The following is a 19,535-nucleotide window of genomic DNA, read 5'->3' on the forward strand; positions in this document are numbered from 1 at the left end:
TATGCTGGAGTGATTTTGGACATTATGAGTCAGGGTTCCTGACCCCTAGCTTTGCCAGATGTGACCAGCCCCTTCGGCTGGAGCACCAGCAGTTAACTGTGTGCTGCAGCTCAGCTGCTGAGTTTCATAGCCTGGTGTGTTGACCTCCCCTTTAATTTCTTTCCTTTCCACTGATTTATAGGATTCAGTTTCATCCCATTTACAGGATGAATAGGATTCAATTTCATCCAAAAGAAGTTCAGGTCATCTAGACTACACCACAGCATGAACCAAAGCACAGAAAATGGGAACTATTGGGAGACTTGTTTCTAGGGCACCTATAGCCCTGACTGCAACTGTGATGGAGACACACTATCAGCAGGTAACAATAAATAATATGCAGCAACAGTGGAGACAAATGGGTGAAATACATGAGCACCCGGAGGTCACATAACAAAACTGGATTTTTTTCCTTACACAACAGAAGGAATAAACACTAAATCACAGTCTCCTTTAAGGCCTTTTCTGCAAGATACTACTTTCACTTTTCAATAATCATTATTGTAGAATCATACAACAGATTGGAAGGTACCTGAAAAATTCATCTGGTCTAAGCTTTTGTGGGAAAAGGTGCCTAGGTAAGAATATCTAGCAGCCTGTACAATTGCATCTTGAAAAAATCCAGTGATGGCAACCCCACCACATCCATGGGCAGGTTGTTCCATTGAATGACTGTTCTTGCTGTAAAAATTTCTTTTTTATACTGAGGTGACACCTTTCCTGTTGCAACTTGTACCTGTTCCTCATTATCCTCTCTATGTGGCTACATGTGAAGAGAGACTCTCCATCCTCTTTGTAGCTTCCTTTCCACTGGAATATTGCGATGAGGTCCCCACAAGCCTTCTCTTCTCCAGGGAGAAAAGATCTAACTCCTTCAGTCTTCCCTCACAGGGCATGTTCTCCAGCTCTCTGATGATCTTCGTGCCCTCCTTTGGACCCTCTCCAGTCTGCCCATGTCTTTCTTGGATTGTGGGGTCCAGAACTGGACACAGTACTTCAGGTACAACCTGACAAGCATTGAGTAGAGTGGGATGATCGTGTCCCCATCTGTAGTAGTTATGTCCCTGCAGATGCAGCCAGGATCCTATTTGCCTCCATTCCTGCAGGGTGCACTACTGACTCATGGTCAGCTTGTTGTCCACCAGGACCTCCAGATTCCTTTCAACAACATTGTTCTCCAGCCGCACAGATCCAGCCTGTACTGGGCTCTGTGGTTATGTTGTCCCAGGTGCAGGACCTTCCATTTGTTCTTGTTCAACTTTGGACAGTTCTTGCCTGTGCACTCTTCCAGCCTCTTCAAGTGTCTCTGTAAGATGGCTCTGCCTTCTGATGTGTCTACTTCATCATCTACTTTAGTGTCCTCAGCAAACTTGGCAAGGCTGCTTTCAATGCTGTTGTCCAGATCATGTATGAAGATGTTGAACAGTGTGGGACCCAGTGCTGATCCCTGGAGGACCTCACTTTTGAGGGGCTGCCAGCTTGAGAGAGAACCGTCCACCACCACTCTCTCAGTGTGGCCCGTGATCCAGTTTCCTATTCATCTCACAGATCATGCATCCTCTCCACATCTTGCCAGTTTATCTAGGAGGAAGCTGTGGGAAATAGTGTTGAATGCCGTGCTGAAGTCCAGGTGAACAACATTCACTGCTCTCCCCACATGGACAGAAAGCATTACTTTATTGTAGAAGGCGGTCAGGTCAGTCTGGCATGATTTGCCTTTGGTAAATCCACATTTGCTTTTCCCAATCACCTGCTTCATTTGTCTCATAACAGTTTCTAGGAGGACTTGTTCCTTTACTTTTTGAAGACTTACTGAATGGCAACTGATAATAGGCCTGTAGTTTCCTGGGTCCTCTTTTGCGCATTTATTGTTACTATGCAGCAAATTTGAAAAACTCAAATGAAAGATACAGGATCCATTATGAAAAGACTCCCTGCCTCCAGTCACTGGTGGGGAAAGGAAGGCAGCTTTTCTCACCTCCAAACTAATTTTTGTCTTCTGATACTCTGTACTGCCTTGTAAACCTATGCAGTGTGTGGATATTCTATACACCTTGCTGTTCTGTGTCCTTTTCAGGAAAGTTGTACAGAGCTAGGATGGTGATTTTACTATCCTCTTTCCCCAGTTGAAAATGGATCCCGATCACAGCAGCTTTGTCTGAAACACTGGGGCTCCTCACAGAGGAAAAGCTTTGTTCACAGAACGCTGTTCTGGCAGAGCCGAACTCTTGCAGGGCACATCTTGAGATCTTCTCAACAGACATTGAAGTAATTCAAGTTTCTGCAGTCACCAGTCTGATCTCATGTCTTTAAATTAATAATTTCTGCCTTCCTGCCAGTTCTTCTGCCAAGTCATGTGCCGAGATGTAGTATCTTGCTTTGTCTAATGGATTGTTTTAAATCAAAGTGTTTACAAGGAAAAGGTAGGGTACAAAAGCCAGAGGTTAAAAAAATACATCCCTCACTCAGGATCCCTAATTACATCAATCAGAAATGCCAGTAGAGTTATATCACCCCACCTGTTGAATGCTGTTTGTCACCTCTAGTTTTCAGACTGATTTAGTGAGTAAGCAGTTAACACTGAAATACATGTGGAAAACCAGAAATGCTGAGAGATGTAATTAGCAAGACATAAAGATAAGCATGGGCCAGGCCAGAGTAGTCAGGTCTTCATGCTTTGGTAAGACCATACTGCTACAAAGAAACAAAAAAAAAGTCACCTTTTAGCTGGATGCATTTGAAGAGAGTTCTGTTTCAAACAGGAACTCCCCTTAATTCTTTAAAACCATCCTTGTCCTTCTATTTAAGAATTTAGTGTGAAGAAGGAGTGGGAATCTGCTGCATACTACCATGTGGCTTTCCTTAGAAATATGGCACCATGAAAGGGAGATGGGCTTTACTGTAAGGTTAGCAAGAAAGATGTGATTGCTTCTTTTATTCAATGGAAATTTATAGCAATATATTGTATTTTACTTTTGCCTGCCTGTCAAAGCATCTAAGCTGGGCATGAGAGATCCTGTCTACTGGCTGAGAAGATACTTCAGAGAGACCAGCTTCAGTGAGTGAGGTTTGGTCTCCTTGAGTGAAAGCTGGAAACCCCCCTTTGTTCTCAATATGTTTGTACTTTTTTTATATACTTGGAGAGTGTTGTATGTATGTCTGCCTTTTCTACTGAAACTTCCACATTTCTGTACTGTGAGGTTTGTATTATTTTTAGGATGCCAAGAAGAAGATTTTATTATTTCAGTTTTGAGTCCTTTTTTTTTGTTACTTCCTCATAAATTCACACAAAATCTTTTAACCATTCCTCTTCCTGAAGCCACGGTGACAAAGTTCCTCCTTCCTTTCCCCTTCTTCTTTTTCTTCTTCTAAAAAATAAAGAAACAATACTTTCCCCAAGATGTTTTATGATCTCATTCCTTATTAACTTCCAAAAGATCTTGCTTACTACAGAGATGAGATTCACTAATCCATGTGTTTCTGACTCCTCCTCAGTTCCTTTCCCATGATACTTATATGAATGCACAGATACCTATTTTAGCATCAATTTTGGATTTCATGGGATCAAACCTTCAAATATATCCACTTACCAAACTTTTTAATGTATCCTTTTCTGAAATGGAGACCTAATTTCCAGTCAAAATAGCTGTACAAATTAAGTAGCCAGTTAATCAGTGATTAATAAATAATTTTGTCTTAAATGAAATCTGAAGTGTCCAGAGATCTCCTGCTGATTGCCTGGAGTAGGTGACCATCCGTGTTGTCATTTTTAATTAATTTTACAGTGGGTACCTATAACAGTGGCATCTCCTTTTTTTTTGAAGTGGTTTGGATCCATAGCTGGGAAAACCAGCTCAGACTGAGAAATATCCATAGGCTGAAGCTAGTCATGAGAGCTCTGACTGAATAAGGTGAATGTGGTCTGCAGGCTGGATTCCTCTGGTTGCGCCTCTCAAAGGGCTCAGGACTAAGTGGTTTAATGGCCTTTTGCAGGCCACCTGCCAGAAGGTGGATTTCATTCTTACAAATCGTAATATTTACAACAACAAGAACAGTAATAATAAAAGCTTTGAGTTTTGTCAGTGCCATATGCTACTGCTATTGCAAAAATATCTCAGAAGGGCTGCTTTTCAACTATTCCCTCTCACAACTCTTCAGACACTGTCATATTTTCTGCTTTTCTTTTCAGAACTTTAGATTTTAGTAAAACTTCATAGGATGTCTGCATTTGAGGTTTCTGCTCTGGAAATACCCAGTTGCTCAGCACTCCAAAGATATCTTCTTGCCCTTTTAGTGTTACAGTCACTCAGAGGAGCAGCCAGAGTTTCCAAATCCACTGCAGACCCAATAGGGGAGTTCCAGTGAGAGCTGCAATCGGGAGTGTATTTTAGTTCTAACTGCAGACCCACGCCTGTGCATTTGCTCGTGAGTATGAGTCTCAGATCCAGTTCAAGAGCTAAGCTGAGAAATTCAGACTTTCAAGGACTTTTAAGAAATCTAGTTCCCCCTTCCCTTAAAAAAAAACCACTTCTGGTTTGCACAGAAGGCTTTGCTAAATTAAGGGCCTCTCTTCTCCCTTCAGTTTCTTTTAGAGTCAAGCTGCTGCCATCACTTTCCAGCAGTTTTCCCTAATTGCAGTGTAGCAAACAGGACATAAAAGAAACAACCCTGCTGTTATTGCTACCACCTCCAGCATCAGCAGAGGGAAGGGATGCAGCTTGAAACATTTTGTTAAAGAAATTGCCCATCAAGATAGATTTGCCACCTCTTAGCTCTGGGCGAGGAAATACTGTCCTGTTTTGTCTTGCCAGAACCACTATTTTCTAAGCATTTCAAGCAAAACCAGTTGCTGAGGTTGATTCTGGCAAAATGAAGACATTCATAAACCTGTCAACTCTTCCCACGTCAGAGGTGGGACTGTGTGCCAGCTCCTCTGGCACGGTGCCCTCTCGCCTTCCCCTCTTCCCTTTGGCAAGTTTGCTCCATGATCTCCAATCTACCAAAGTGCCTGCCAGGAAACGTGCTCCTTCCACTGTCTGGATCGCTGTGGCACTGACTTGTGACACTGGCATTTCCCTTCTGCTGTTAAATGTTGCTTTTGCCAACCCTAGTGGAGATGGCAAAATAACCCCACCTCCTTTTAAAAGTTATATTGTTCTAGCCTCCCACCTTGCAAACTGTTGGCATTGTTGACTCAGTTGAAGGATTTTACCTCTCTGGGGTCATTTTGAAGGACTTTACTGGATGCCTGTTGTTTTCTTTTTTTTTTTTTTTTTTTTTTAGGAAGGAACTAGATATATGTAAACAGAGAGTTAGCAGATCATAACTTAATAGCCCTCCCTCCTTCCTACTAAGCCATTTGCTTTCCTAACTGAAACCGGTGGTTTGTGATTCTTCACATTATTCTTTTAATGTCATGACCTGTGTGTCAAAGTGAGAGGTTGCTTGTGGATTTTTCTTGTCTTTGAAAGCAATACTTTCTCCAGAGACAAAGAGGCTCTTTTACAACACTCCTAGCAATTGCCATGAGGTGGGAGCTACAAATCGGGCAAGCCTGGGCAGTTGCATGCTGACATTTTTCATTCCTCATGTCCCACAAGTATTTCTCTTTCAACAAGGCTTCTGTGTAAGTGAAAAGGAACTTTTTTGTTTCCTTGATTTAGTTATATTATGTTTTAAAATTTCTCTTTGGCTCCAATTTCCCCCTGGAAGCTGCCCTGGCTATAAAAAAAATTCACACATCCCTTTTTAAAATTGCAAATTTTTATTGTTTCTCTATCCCTATCAACAAATAAGGGACAAATTTAATTTATCTCATTTGCATTTGCAAAGCCTTTGTAAGCTGTTTTCCACAACAGACCACTCATAACTTTGCACCTCAGAAATGAAAAAGTAGGCAGATTTGGCCCTTGAAAATAAGCCTTTTCCAACTTTTTGTAAACATTAATGACCTATTCATAAAGAAAAGGGCAAAACTTTTGCACAAAGAGATAATAGAACTTTGAAAAACTGCTGAAATCTGTTGGAGAAATAAATTTTGGTCATAATTTTGAGCAGACTCTTTGGGAATGAGAAAAGAGGACTACAAATACACCCAAATTAATCTTATGATGACATTAGGAAGTTTCCACTGAGGTTTCTGGTGATTTTCATACATGTGTAATACGAGAACAGAAGAACAGCCTTACCACATCAAACATCAAAAATGTCCATGTGTCTCAATATTCTGTCTCCGACACTGTCAATAATATTCATTTTTCAAATAGTGTCCAAATTGAGCGGGATGCAGTGATACTTGCCTAGCACATACTCATATTTCCAGTGGCTAGCAACTGCAGGTTTTCCTGGGCCACCAGCATATCTTTGTACCTCTTCCAGGTGTATATCCAGCTGTATTTCTGCCTTGCATACACCACAATGTCTTGTGGCAGGAGGTTCCACAGTTAAACAGTAAGCTGTGCAAAAAAATATAACCTGCTCATGTTTGTTTTGAATTTATGACCTATGATCATCAGCTAATGTCCTCCTTCTCAGTCTTCTATAGGGGGTAACAGTGATGAGTCATTCCCTATTTCTTGTTCACCTTCTCCATTATACTTATGATCTTACAATCCTCCATCATGTGCTTCTTTAGTATTTTCTTTTCCAAAGGTAATAAATCGTTATCTATACAGCTGTTCACCACATCAAAGCTGATTTGTATTTTTGATCTTTCTTTTTAGAATCCTAGAATCTTTTAAGTTGGAAAAGATCCTTAAGATAGAATCATAGGGTCATAGAACGGTTTTGGTTGGAAAAGACCTTGAAGATCATCAAGTCCAACTATTAACCTAACACTATCAAGTCCACCTTGTCCCTAAGAACCTCATCTACATGTCTTTTAAACACCTTCAGGGATGCTGACTCCACCACTCCAATGCTTGACAACACTTTCACTGAAGAATTTTTTCCTAATATCCAATCTAAACCTCCCCTGGTGCAACTTGAGAGCATTTCCTCTCATCCTATCAGTTGTTACTTGGGAAAAGAGATCAACCCCTCGCTATAACGTCCTTTCAGATAGTTGTAGAGATTGAAAAGTTCTTCCCTCAGCCTCCTTTACTCCAAGTTAAAAAACCCCCAGTTCCCAGTTCCCTCAGCTGCTCCTCATAAGATTTGTGCTCCAGACCATTTGCCAGGTCATTGAATCCAACCACTTTAGCTGTTCTCCATATCATTCAGGTTCCTCTATATGCTTGCACAGAAGAAATAGGGTTCATATACTTTATCCTTGAAAATATACTGATTACCATACTAGAAATGTGATGGAGAGAAAACTCTGACAGTTTTTTTAGGCCACCATTCAAAAAATTGCTATGTGACATTGCCTTCTACTTAGTACGGATGTTAGTCATGTTACTTAATGTAATACTGGAAGGTACTGGCTCAGATCCAGACAGGCATTCAGGTTTCCAAATCCTGTTCAGGTTTCTAACACCTCACTGATTTAACGGAAAGCTGAATACTGAGATATGGTTATGATAGTAACCTTGGAAGAATTAAATGCTCAGTGTGTGTGTTGAGGTTTGAGCTTGAAGGATCAGGGCATAATCTCTGAGCATAATTAAATGGCAGTATTGAAGATTTTTAGACATGTTATGAAAAAGAGGTCCTTGGTAAACTGAGACTATCAGGAATTGTGGGAAACATTTTTTCTCCTGGATGATACACATGGGTGATCATTCAGGATGGCTTTGTTCTTTGTGTAGTAAGTTGTCACCTTCCTGGGCAGGGAGTACTGTGGGGTGTTACCCGAAGAATGGATCCCATGGAAGTGTTAGGCAATCTGTATGAATTGCACTTAGTAATATCCCTCATGGTACTCTGCAATATAGAAAATGGGTTGCCTAGGATTTATGGCTTTATGCAAATGAGGAAAAAAAAAGAAAATAAAAAACGGGATTCATAATTCCATTTTATTGTAAGAAAGCAGGATTAGCGATTACATTTTCCTGTAAGAGGAAAGGAGCAGCAGAGGACACCTACATTTCCCAGAAGATGATTTCTCCTGATTTGCCTTCAGTGCTCAACATGCAAAACACCCTTGGTTACATACGCATTAAAAATCCTCTGGCAGGTACAGTGCCTTGTGCAACTGAGACACAATTTTCATCCGATTCAACATTTGTCTTTAGTGGGAACTCTTGTGTGGGCAAAGTCTGTGTGATCAGCCGATCTCTCTGCCAACATTCTCTCTGAGATAATCAGATAAAGGTCTTGTGTTCCTTTCTGATACAAGAAAATGAAACTAGTCAGGAAAAACAAATGTGTCATTTCTTTTCCTCTAGGTTACAGCTTTCCATTTGGAACCCCTCCTTGCTTCATTCATCCGTTTCTACCAACATATACTGAATGAGTGCCTCTTTATACAGTGTGTAATTCAGATTTATGAATGTAGTTCGTGTAAATTGGACATTAGTTGCCTTTCCAGATATGGTGATTCAGTCCTAGAGAATTTGCTTTCTCTTTCCCAGAGTTTGAAATGTCATCCCCATAAGCAGTCTTCTTAAACACTACTGCTGGAAACCACGAAGAGCAGCAAAGAGGCACTCACTGTTCCCAGCAACATTCTGGGCATGGAGGATATCACCATCATCTTCTCTTCCTTTAATTAGACTGTATTCCTTGACTCTCAGTAGAATAACAACTAGCAGGCAATAACTAGAGCTGAATTAAAGATAGAATAAGGTACACAAAGTCACATGAGTTATATCTGCTATTGTGCTGCTCAGAAAAGAGGGTCAAGTGTTTTGTTACCTGATGTAAGGTTGTACTTGCAAGGTCAGTAGAATTACCAAGGCTAATTATCAACTGATGAGTCTTGAGACAAATCTCAGGACCACAGTAAATATAATCTTCCTGTGAATGTCTCTAGGCAGAAGAAGGATTTCTTCATAAACCATGAAAGCCAAAGATTGAAAACTAATTTTGAATCTTGCCAAATGACTTACTGCTCTCTGGGAGAATTAAGGGAGGACTGAAGAGAGAAATTGAGGGCAGAATGACAAAAAAGAAACCCTTATGTGGCATGTTTCACAGTGTTGCAACACAGCTTGAGGCAACCAGTTGTTGGAAGTGCAAATATCTCCATGACCTCAGGCCCAAAGCTACAGCTCTGCTGCAAAAAGGTCTGGCAGGGTCTCTGACCTGACTTCAGATTATAACAAATGCTCTAGCAAAAAATGAGGGGCTATAGCTTGCTAAAAAATTGCAGGCAAAAAAGGTAAGCTGTGAAATAATGCCAACACATTGCCAGAACCATATAAAGAGTGCATGCAGATGAAGGCCCCCATAACATTCATAACCACAAAGCCACGCCTTCAGAAACCGCTGAGGTGTGAAGAGTTTATGAGGCAGATTTGCGTAAGCCAGCAAGCAATCTTGCCATCCTTTGTGAGGGGTCAGGTCTACCCCAACCTTGGCAGTGGGCAGGAACCAGGTGGGAGCATGGGAGCATCCCCTTGTGTGTCCACAGCATTGCCTCTTGGATGGTGTGGCCCTCACCCAGAAGCACCCAGCATTGAACTGAGCTCCCACATACGCTCAGGCACGTGGAGCCGTATGCACTCCAAAGGGTAATGTTGACTTGTATTGGAGCCACACTTAAAGATTTTATGCTGCCAGGAGGCTGGGCTTGGGCAATGCTCAAAAGATGATGAAAAGCTCTTATATATAGGTGCATTCTTCCCTAACCTCAATCTGAATCAGTAATCCAAGTGTAAATTAGTTTCCTGTAGATTTCTCAGTCAGTTTTCATTAAAATATAAGAAAGCCATCATAAAAGAATAACTCTCTAGCCATTTTTCCTCTCTACAAAGTCATATTGTCACCTATTACTTTACTAAAAGTGTAATAGTACTGTTCCCAGTGACTCCATTTCTCATGTCAATCTAAGATTAAACCATAAGGTCTTAAATACACTACAATTTAGCTTCACACTTTAATAATGCATATATATATATATATATATATACATACTTGCATATACATATATATACATACATGCATATACATGCTATATACACTGTATCAACTCGGTACATTAAGCATTTTAGAAAATTGATTAGCAGTCATAACATGACTTATAAACAGTTTTCTTGCTCTTCCTATTTTGCAGAATTATTTTAGTTCATTTTATATAAATCTTGAGGGTTTCTGAGAGCTGAGATTTGGGGAACGCTTGGTAACAACCAGTATTTCTAGAATTTCTGTATTTTTTGTCTCTTCTCTCTTTTATCTTATACCCCATCTTGTGTTTTTGCTAGCTTTTTCTTTTATTTTCAAGCACAAAGCAGTAAAGAAATCATATGCTCCACTTAAAACAGACAACGATGATAAAGATTTGACATTTGGAATGGAAGTTAGATTTCAGAAAATCTGAAGGCACTTTTAGCAGTGCTTACTCACAGATTTTTATCTTTGCTACAAAGAGAAAAAAAAAAAGGTATATATATTTTATTATATATATGTTTGCAAGTATAAGGGCTGTGCTTTGCATATAAAGAACAGGTACAGTGAAAGTCATTCTTTTAGGAGATCAACACTGGCTGCCAGGTAAAGCCATGGAAACTTGCCACGAGCTCCACAGCCCAGGACTTGGCTCCTGTTTTCCCATTGTTTGCTCTGCTCATGTCAAGCCTTGTTTGAGGAAAGGCGATGGCAAAACTCCCACTGACTGTAAGGAAAGTGAGGTTTGGCCCTTGGTGAGCAATAAAAGCTCTGTGAAGCCTGGGGGTGGGAGCTCTCCCTGGCTCCTGCGGGGCTGATGTGTGTTGCCAAAGTTAGCTCACACCCCATCCCTGCGCGTCCCTTCCAGCTCTGAGATTTATAGGGCTCCGTGGAAAAACCCCCACGTCGTACTGCATGGTATACTCAGTCACTGATGAACTTTTAATCACTCTGGGTCATGGCTTCGAAGAAAGCAGCCCCACTGCCATTACATAAAACAAAGAAATTATTAGCTTCCCTTGTTCTGTTACTAGTACATTATTTAGCTGAATATCAGGGCAGCTTCACAAATTGGTGGTGACAATCTTTTGCAGAATGGTGCAAATGAAGAAATGTTCCCCCTTTCCTGAAGGGTGTCACCTTCTGTCCCTTTCAGGACAGAAGTGCTGCAGAAAAGATCTTCATCCTTGTTTTGGTGCTTCCCTGTGCAAGGCTGACACTGCCCTCCTGGCACCCTGTGCCTGGCTTCTCACTGGACTGAAACACAGATGTCCAGGTATGTAAAGCTCTGCCTGACTTTGGAGAAATTGCCCCTTCATGGGGTTTCAGATGTTTTTGGAGACCCCCTCAGTATGCCACACATGATGGACTTTGCTCCTGAGACAACAAAGCTCTCCACGTCTGGGTCTCCCTAGAAAATACCAAGTAGGAGTTTCTGCTCTGTGTTCCCCAAGATGCCTCATCACATATGATCATTAGCAATTGGGACCACTGAGAAACACTTCAGACCCTGAGGTGAAGGAAGTGTCAAAGTCTCTTTACTGATGTCCTGGATATGGTCAGCATGTCCTCTCCCAGCTCTTTCTGTCCCAGCTCCAGCACCTCCATCTGCAGAGCAAAGTAACTCAGCAGGAAAGTCTGAGGCAGCAACAGGTGAATGGAAATGGCCTGAGCAGGCAGGAGTGGGTGCAGAAAGCAGCGAAGAGAATGATGTGGGCGTTGAGGGACCTCTCAGTTTATCTGAGCTTCCAGTGCCCTCCAAGCTGGTGGTCCCAGGCAGAACTGTCCTGGCAGTAGCACCCTTTCTGCCACCCTCCAGGTAGCACCCATTGACAGGTTTGGGCAGTGGGGACCGTTTTCTTCCAAAACATGTTTAGGAATTAGGATACTGTCGGGAATTAGGACACAGGCAATGACATAATGTCAGAAAAGAAAGAAGAGCCCAGTTTCTGTACTCCTTATCTCTCCACTGCAAAGAGTTTTTGTTCCCTTGAGTCAATGTCTGCTCTTGCCATAAACCTGGCAAGTCTCCTGATTTGCTTTCTTTAAGGCTCCTAATATTTCACTAGTAGGGAATAAGTCAATGTTTTAATCTTTTGCCTGATCAGTTCTGGAATATGCAGGGGAGATATGCACGGTTTTACATAAATTCATTTGTAATGTTTGAAATTCAGTTTAAGTCACCAGGAAAAATAAATGGTCATAACACAGGCTAATTATATACAGATATCACTGTAGTACATGATACATTCCACTGGTCTTAGTATCATCCAGCTTGCAAGGTGAAGAGCAGATAAATCAGTCAACACTTGCTTCAAACCTACTGTGGCGACAGTACCGTAGAAAGGCAGATGTTGATGAAGATGCAGTTGAGTAAAGTCCAAGATGACTTTCACCGCTTTCCACATTTACTTTAATTCTTCTCTTGTGAAGGGTGACATGAAGGAAATATTGTTCACACATGAAAGGCAGGAGGACCTGTGCCTCTCAGGATTGTTTAGAAATTGCAGTCTAGATAACACACATTTTGTAAATATTCAAGTGAGGAAGGGAATACTATGGAGCAACGGGTTTTTGTGTTTTTTTTTGTACAGATAACAGTGGAAGAGTTGCTATAAGGGTAGGACAACCATTTTTGCTAGTTGTGTGATTTATCTTGGTCTCCCCTCCTCTGTAGCTCATCTGACCTTTTGGCTGACACATAGCAATGAATAATTCTTGTTCTCAGATTTTTCTTTCGATTCTTGAGGGATCTGGTATTTACTCTAAACCATAGCATGCATGTCCTATTTGTGTGAAAATCCTCAACATAGTTGGCATAGACATATATAGTGTATATTGACAACTTCAATTTCAAGCCAGAACAGGAAATCTGTTAATGTTGAATACCCTTTTGGATCTAATTAATCATAGCTCTCACAGCTCCTGATAGAAAAGATGCAAAAATAGGCACTGATTGAGAGCCTACTAGAACAAGACTGCAAAGCAGTGAATGAGACTCAGAATACAAACCATAGGAAAGGCTTTTCTATTATGTTGGCAAAGCCATCCTAGCAGAAATCCATTGCTCCCATTATTGTGGATCTTGCAAAATCCTGTAGGCAAGCTTGGAGTCAGAACAACACTTGGTGTTGTGTAAACCCTTGGCTGTTACACTCAGACAGAAGAAGTCAGTCTAGATTCCAGGCATCTGGAAATGTGACAGCATAAAGGAAAACATCTTCCAATTTCGCTTGAGGATCAAGTCTTTTCAGTAACTTACAGATACAGGGAGAAACAAGTTTCTTCATGACAGCTATCAGACACATTGTAAACGTCTCCTTTCAACTTTCTTTATAGACTACAAGAATCATCCTGAGCATAAATACTTTCTCTGCCATTGTGTCTATTGGTAGTCTACTTCTTTTGCTTAATGAAATAAGTTGCTTTCAACTCTGCACACCCTGAGACAGGTTATGTTACATAGGTTACACAGATATTTTCTTTCACCCTACATAGTGGACCTGATCCTACAAATACTTCTATATTGATTTGAGCACACAGAATGAACTCCTGATGGAGTGCGTGGGATCAGTAATATTTTCAGGAAAATTGTAGTGCAATGTACAGTATTAAGAGATAGCTAGTAGACTTGTCAGTGTTTTACAGTCATCCTTGTACTGCACATTACTGTGACATGACTGTTGTCTTTGTTCTTGGACTTGGTGGACTTAAGGAAGCGGAGGACAAGATACCTGTAATCTGTCAGGGCTTCTTACTGTCGTAGTTTTGGATACATTACAATATTGTTATTACCATAATGATCCTAGTGTAGCTTTTTAAATTTAATATTGAAGCAACTTTCCTTCTGCATTTGTAGCTAACAAACATCAGCAGAGAACTGTAGCTGCTTGAGCATTCAAACAAATAAGAACCATGATCTGAAGAGTTATGAAAACTGTAACTGCTTTTGAAAATCTCCTTATGTGACAACTTCATAAATCTCTCTAACTCTGATTACCCATTTAGGAAAAAAACATTTGGACAAAACTTTACGTTGATAAGCAGTATATAAATATTAGATACTATTGCAGTATTTATTGTCATTATTATTAATAAAATTAAATAATGTTAAAAACTGACAAATACTAAGTTTCAGATGTCCAACATGTAACATTTTAAAGGATTTGGCTTTAGGGTGGTTGCTTAGCACTTCAAAATCTTGGCCCCAGTTTCCTCCCAACCCTGAATTTCAGTCATATCAACAATATATGGTAACACTTGCAGCAGCTTCAGAGGGAAAGCCTTGGCCCAGAGGAATTTGTGACTCTGAATCACAGCGAGTTATTTGCAAAGTTGAAAGATGAATCCATATCCTTCATCAGTTATAATCATAATCTTCACTATGATGCTTGCATCAGTGCCAAAAAAGATGTTTTGGTTCTTTCCAGACACAGGGAAAAGCAGCGATTTGCTCAGAAAGCACAGAGGGAACGTAGGCAAAGACAGATGTGGGGTGGAGGGAAAGACAACATACAGACAAAGTAATCAGAACAAGTATAGACATAACAGCTGTCACTTTGTTGTGAAAACAAAACAAAACAAAATGTAAATCCCCCTTCTCATCCTTATATTTTACTCGCTCACACATCCCCCAAACAATTCCTTGCTATCATGTTATTGTGTTCACACCTCCTCTCCCAGTACACAGTCTGTGCTGTCCACCCAAATACAAAAGTGACTGACAGGATAAAGAAGACTCTAAAAGCATACTTGGGTCACCTTGTTTCTTGGAGATGTTCCAGCGCAGTTTATCTTCAGAAAGGATTTAAAGACTTTTATTCAACAAAATTTTTAAAACTACTGTCTAATACTATGAACGTCTTTTAAAGCACCAAGTCTTTTGTGTTAAATTTAGAGGTTATATGGGATGATCCTAGTTGATGTTTGAAATTCCAGTTTCAGAATTTGCTTTTTGTGTATACGTCGACTATTCACCTAACACTTACTGTATTTCTTGATGTTTCTTATCAGTAAGTCCATTAGCTAGAGTGGCATTATGAATCAAACAGAAAGAAATGTGAAGTTGATGTGAATGCCACCTGAGATTTTAATGAGTACTTTAGAATATTTTTCAACTTAGGCATGAATAATTCATGGATTACATTTGAATTTGAGCTCATTAACAGTCAGGATAAAGAAGAAAAAAATGCTTAGTTCCCAGGTGTAGGAGTTATAACAGTTTTTGGTTGTGAATTAATGTCAGTCCTATGGGGACATTCGCTGAGAGTTGTTTGTACTCACTGAAGTCAGACTTTATGGATTAAGTATATTCAAGGGCTTTGAATCAAATTAGCAATGTTATCCACTCATTTATTCTGTGATGTTAATGAGTCATTCCGAGCAAACAATGTTTCAACATTTTATACATTCAAGTTTCATTCCACAAGATTCACTGCAACAATGAGCAAAGAATGATCTTGGTCATTCCTGATACTCAGAAACTAAAAATCTAATAATTGGCAATTCAGATAGCCAAAAGAATGGGAGAATGGCTTTGCAAACTTTAAAGTTTGTGGTCATTTCTTCTGACCACTTTTACATTCTTGAAATGGATGGGTTTTATTACTGACTTGTGGTTTGCTTTGGCTCTTGTATTCTTTATCTTTTTTTTCTCAGCTGCAGCTCTCCACTAGTTTTTTAATACTTCTCTGAATAATTTTGTTTACCCTAATTGTGAATTTCTCACTTACTTTGTCTCCTTCATGTATGTAACAGCTTCCAGTCTTCAAAATCCAACTAGTACCTGTTGCTGTCCTCATAGATATGTCCAAGGTCCAACTCAACAGTGAGACCATTTGGGTCCCTATATCTCCTGTCTAAATCATCTTCTTTCATTCGTTTGCCATGGAGTAGCATCCATCTACCTTTCGTATCCTTTCTACCGTCCTTCCAGCTTCACATCTTCCTTCCCACTGTACCACTGTGGCAAGTTGGTTATTTCTGGCTTCTTTATTCCCTTCATCTCATCGCCTATGGTCATTCTGCATCACTGATCAATCCCATTCCCTACCATTCACTTCCACTAATATTTTTGATCTGCTGTACAATGACATCCCCACTCTTGCCCTTGACCTTGTGTTCACAGAACAGTGTTCCTTTATGAATCTGAAGCTGAGACCCATCTCCTTGGCCACAGCAGTGCTCCTCGCCCTTCCCATTCACACTCGCCCCTTCCCTTCCCACCCAGCCCCTTGGCTTTCCTCTGGCTGCTCCCCTGCTGAGCCACACCATCATCCCTTTGCTCTCTGATTCATCTGTTGACCCCACACACAGCTATGACTACTTCTCAAATCTTGGTTCTCTCTCTTACAGAAGTTGAATTTTTTTCTGATTCATCTATATTTTTTGGTGGTGTTTGTTTTCTGGATTTAAAAGTTTGGACAGTAAGAGTATCAAGCACATGAACTAACTATTGTGCCTTTGCTCGTTTAGTTGGTTTAATCCTCTGATGAGTAAGTGAATACTGATTGAACACAAATGTAATTCATCCCTACACCACTGTCTTAAATATTTCCTTATTCTTTGACTTCTTTTTTCGCCATGTTAAATGTGGGCTCTGACAGCAATGAGCCCATTTTTTCTATCTCAGCTTTTTTTGTTTCTGTTTCTCATGGAGCCTTCTCTTTATTTCCCAACTTTTGCTACTTAGGACCTCACTAGTTGTTTCTATCCAGCTTGCCTTCTTCATTACTTTTACCTCTAATTAGTTTATTATCCAGATCCACCTTCAACACTTCCTTCCCTTCAGGTCTCTCCTTGATTTTCTCCAAGATGTCTCAGCTCTCTCACAGGGCTAAGTATGTGTAACATCTAGATACAAAACTGGTTAAAAATATCATCACTTTGAAGATGAAAATGTTCAGGTACTCTTTGATTTTCCTTCTGTAGATTATCCTTCATTAAGTCTTCAGTTCTATCTGTCTTCTCTCTTTACCAGCATTAGTTACCCACATCTTTTCCTACTGGCCTTTTTGCAGATCCCTAGATCTGTTTTGCTGCTTATTTCATTTGGCCTTAGTTGTGCTTTTCCATCTAGCCTACCTCACCTACTGAGGAAAACTTTCTGTGTCTGTTTCCCAGGTGTCCCCTGAGTTCTCTTTCATATTCCTCCTTAAAAAAAAAAAAAAAAAATCTGACATGGAACATGGCATCTTTATCTTCTTTCTTTCTGCCTTTATCCAACATGCTCACAATTTATTTGGGTTTTGGTCTTGCTTAAGACAATATGACCAAAGCAGAAATTTCAGGATCATTCAGATTATGAAATGTAGTTTATATTTACACAATGCTACATACATTTAAGGCATAATTTTGGAACATAAGGTGCCATGCAAGCAAATTTTTGTCAGCATATACAAATATAAATAATAATATAAAGAATAATAGCTATGTGTAATGCACACTAGTTCTGAACCGTTAATTACTGAAAATACGATATGGTCACTGAGTTGAACAGGACCAAAATTCCTGGAGATTGTGCAAAGCACAGAGTCCAGCTGGATGAAATGAGAACAAATCACTCCTAGTGAAGCAGTAGGTCTCAGTCACCTTAGTCCTGCTGGGCTGTGTGGCCTTGGGGAAGCCAGATGGTTCTGTTATACAAACCTCATTTAAAATTGAGCATGACCTTGGTTCAAATAATGGCATTTCTGGTAAGTGAGGGGTCATTGTATATCATTTGTAGGACTAGGTAGTGAACAGGATGTTCATTATATAAAAGCAATGTAAGACACAAAACAAAGCAATTTATAATCTGAGTTTTTCCAATATTTGTGTTTCAGTGAATCCAATGATTCAGCAGTTTTAATTATACCTCTTGGTCAAATTGCAATAGAATAAACATTTGATCTTTTTGCTGTAACCAGAACTTGAATTTTATTTTCATGCTCAAATGTGTAGAGGCACAACCATACCACATGAAAGCCTGCACAGTGATTTAGCATTCCATCATTTTTTCTCCATCACTAATACTTTCCATATTCTCTCAATCAGCATTTTAACCTAGAGGGTTTCTTTTGCTTCCGTGTTCATACAATCTTACGAGTGATATCTTATAAATCTTTCCTTCGTTTTTTTTTTTTTTTCAACAAGGAAGACTTAACACGGGATGGTTTTTTGATTTGAGTCAAAATGTCACTTATATTTTCTAGACTGTCCCAGATTTTCAGTGACCTGCAAAGGTTACACTGGACCTTCATTTCTGGATCTACAAAATGAAGAAATGAGCAGTGTCCCATTTAGAAGGAGTAGTAAATCTAGAGCATAAAAAGAGTGAGACACAAATATTCTCTGGAGACAGGGCTGGGAAAGCATCTCAAATGACTGTGTATTAGAAGGTTATAATAAACGATTAAATCTATTCAGCTTTTAGTAACAAGAAGTTCCCTTTCCCAAAGTCTTTATTAGACCTTTGTTTCATGTAGGCAAATGGTCTTTTATGTCCAGTGTTCAGCAATGTTGTGCTCACTTCTAAATGTATTATTTGTTTTACTCTCATTGTCACATAAAACAGAGGGAATAGAAGGAAATTTTACCTCTTCAATAATTATTTCAGTTATATCTTTAAATATTTGAAGATCTTTGCTGTTAATCTGTAGAGGTGCGATATGTCTCTCTTATTTATAAAGAATGGAAAGTAAAGTCTGTCCTTCCTGTTTGAATTCAAGCATTGCACAGGAATAATACACTTGTTTAATTTGGGATATGCTTTCAGGGTCAACATCCTGCAGCAGCATTGCTAAAGGCAATGTCTGGATTTCCTTTCATGAAGGCACAAGAGAAGGAAATGAAAGAAACATCCATTATCTGGTCTACACCTGGAGGCTCACTGCTCTGTAGAGCTGGAAGAGCCTCATCTTTTCATAATAAATACAAGTAGGGTGAACATTCGGTTTTGTTTTGGTCTTTTCCTTTTTTGTTTTTGTTTTTTCTTTCTCGCAGGAAGGCAGCTTAGGAAAGGAAATCTTATTGTCGAAAGCCCAAGGACAGCATAAAACATTTTCTGGACCAAAGATACTTAATTACTCACCGTCTATCAGACAAGCTGCTGTTATGCACTTAGCATCATGCTTCATTGTCTGACAATACAGCTGGCTGGAGGCTGAAATCAAAAATCACTTGCCTTTGCTCAATTTCCTTGTAAACAGCAAAAGAATGGTGCTGATATGCCAGACTTCACTGGGAAAGTGCATTGCCGATGTGTAAGATCTGTCTTGAGTGGGTTTAAAAGGAGGAATGTGATTTGTCTCCTACACAGCTAAATCAGGACACCTTCAACTTATGCTTCATTTAGTCTTTGCTGTGATAGACTCCCATTAATCCACGCTGAACCAACCATGAATAACTGAGAATACTAAAGCAAATGACAGAAAAAGTGATCTCATGTTATAAAACCACTTAGGAGAACTAAGTGAACTGTTGTTAATAGGCAGTTTATGAAGTATTCAGTCCAACAAAACACAAAACCA

The sequence above is a fragment of the Columba livia genome, chromosome 2, assembly GCF_036013475.1.
Source record: "Columba livia isolate bColLiv1 breed racing homer chromosome 2, bColLiv1.pat.W.v2, whole genome shotgun sequence".
In the NCBI taxonomy this organism is placed as follows: domain Eukaryota; kingdom Metazoa; phylum Chordata; class Aves; order Columbiformes; family Columbidae; genus Columba; species Columba livia.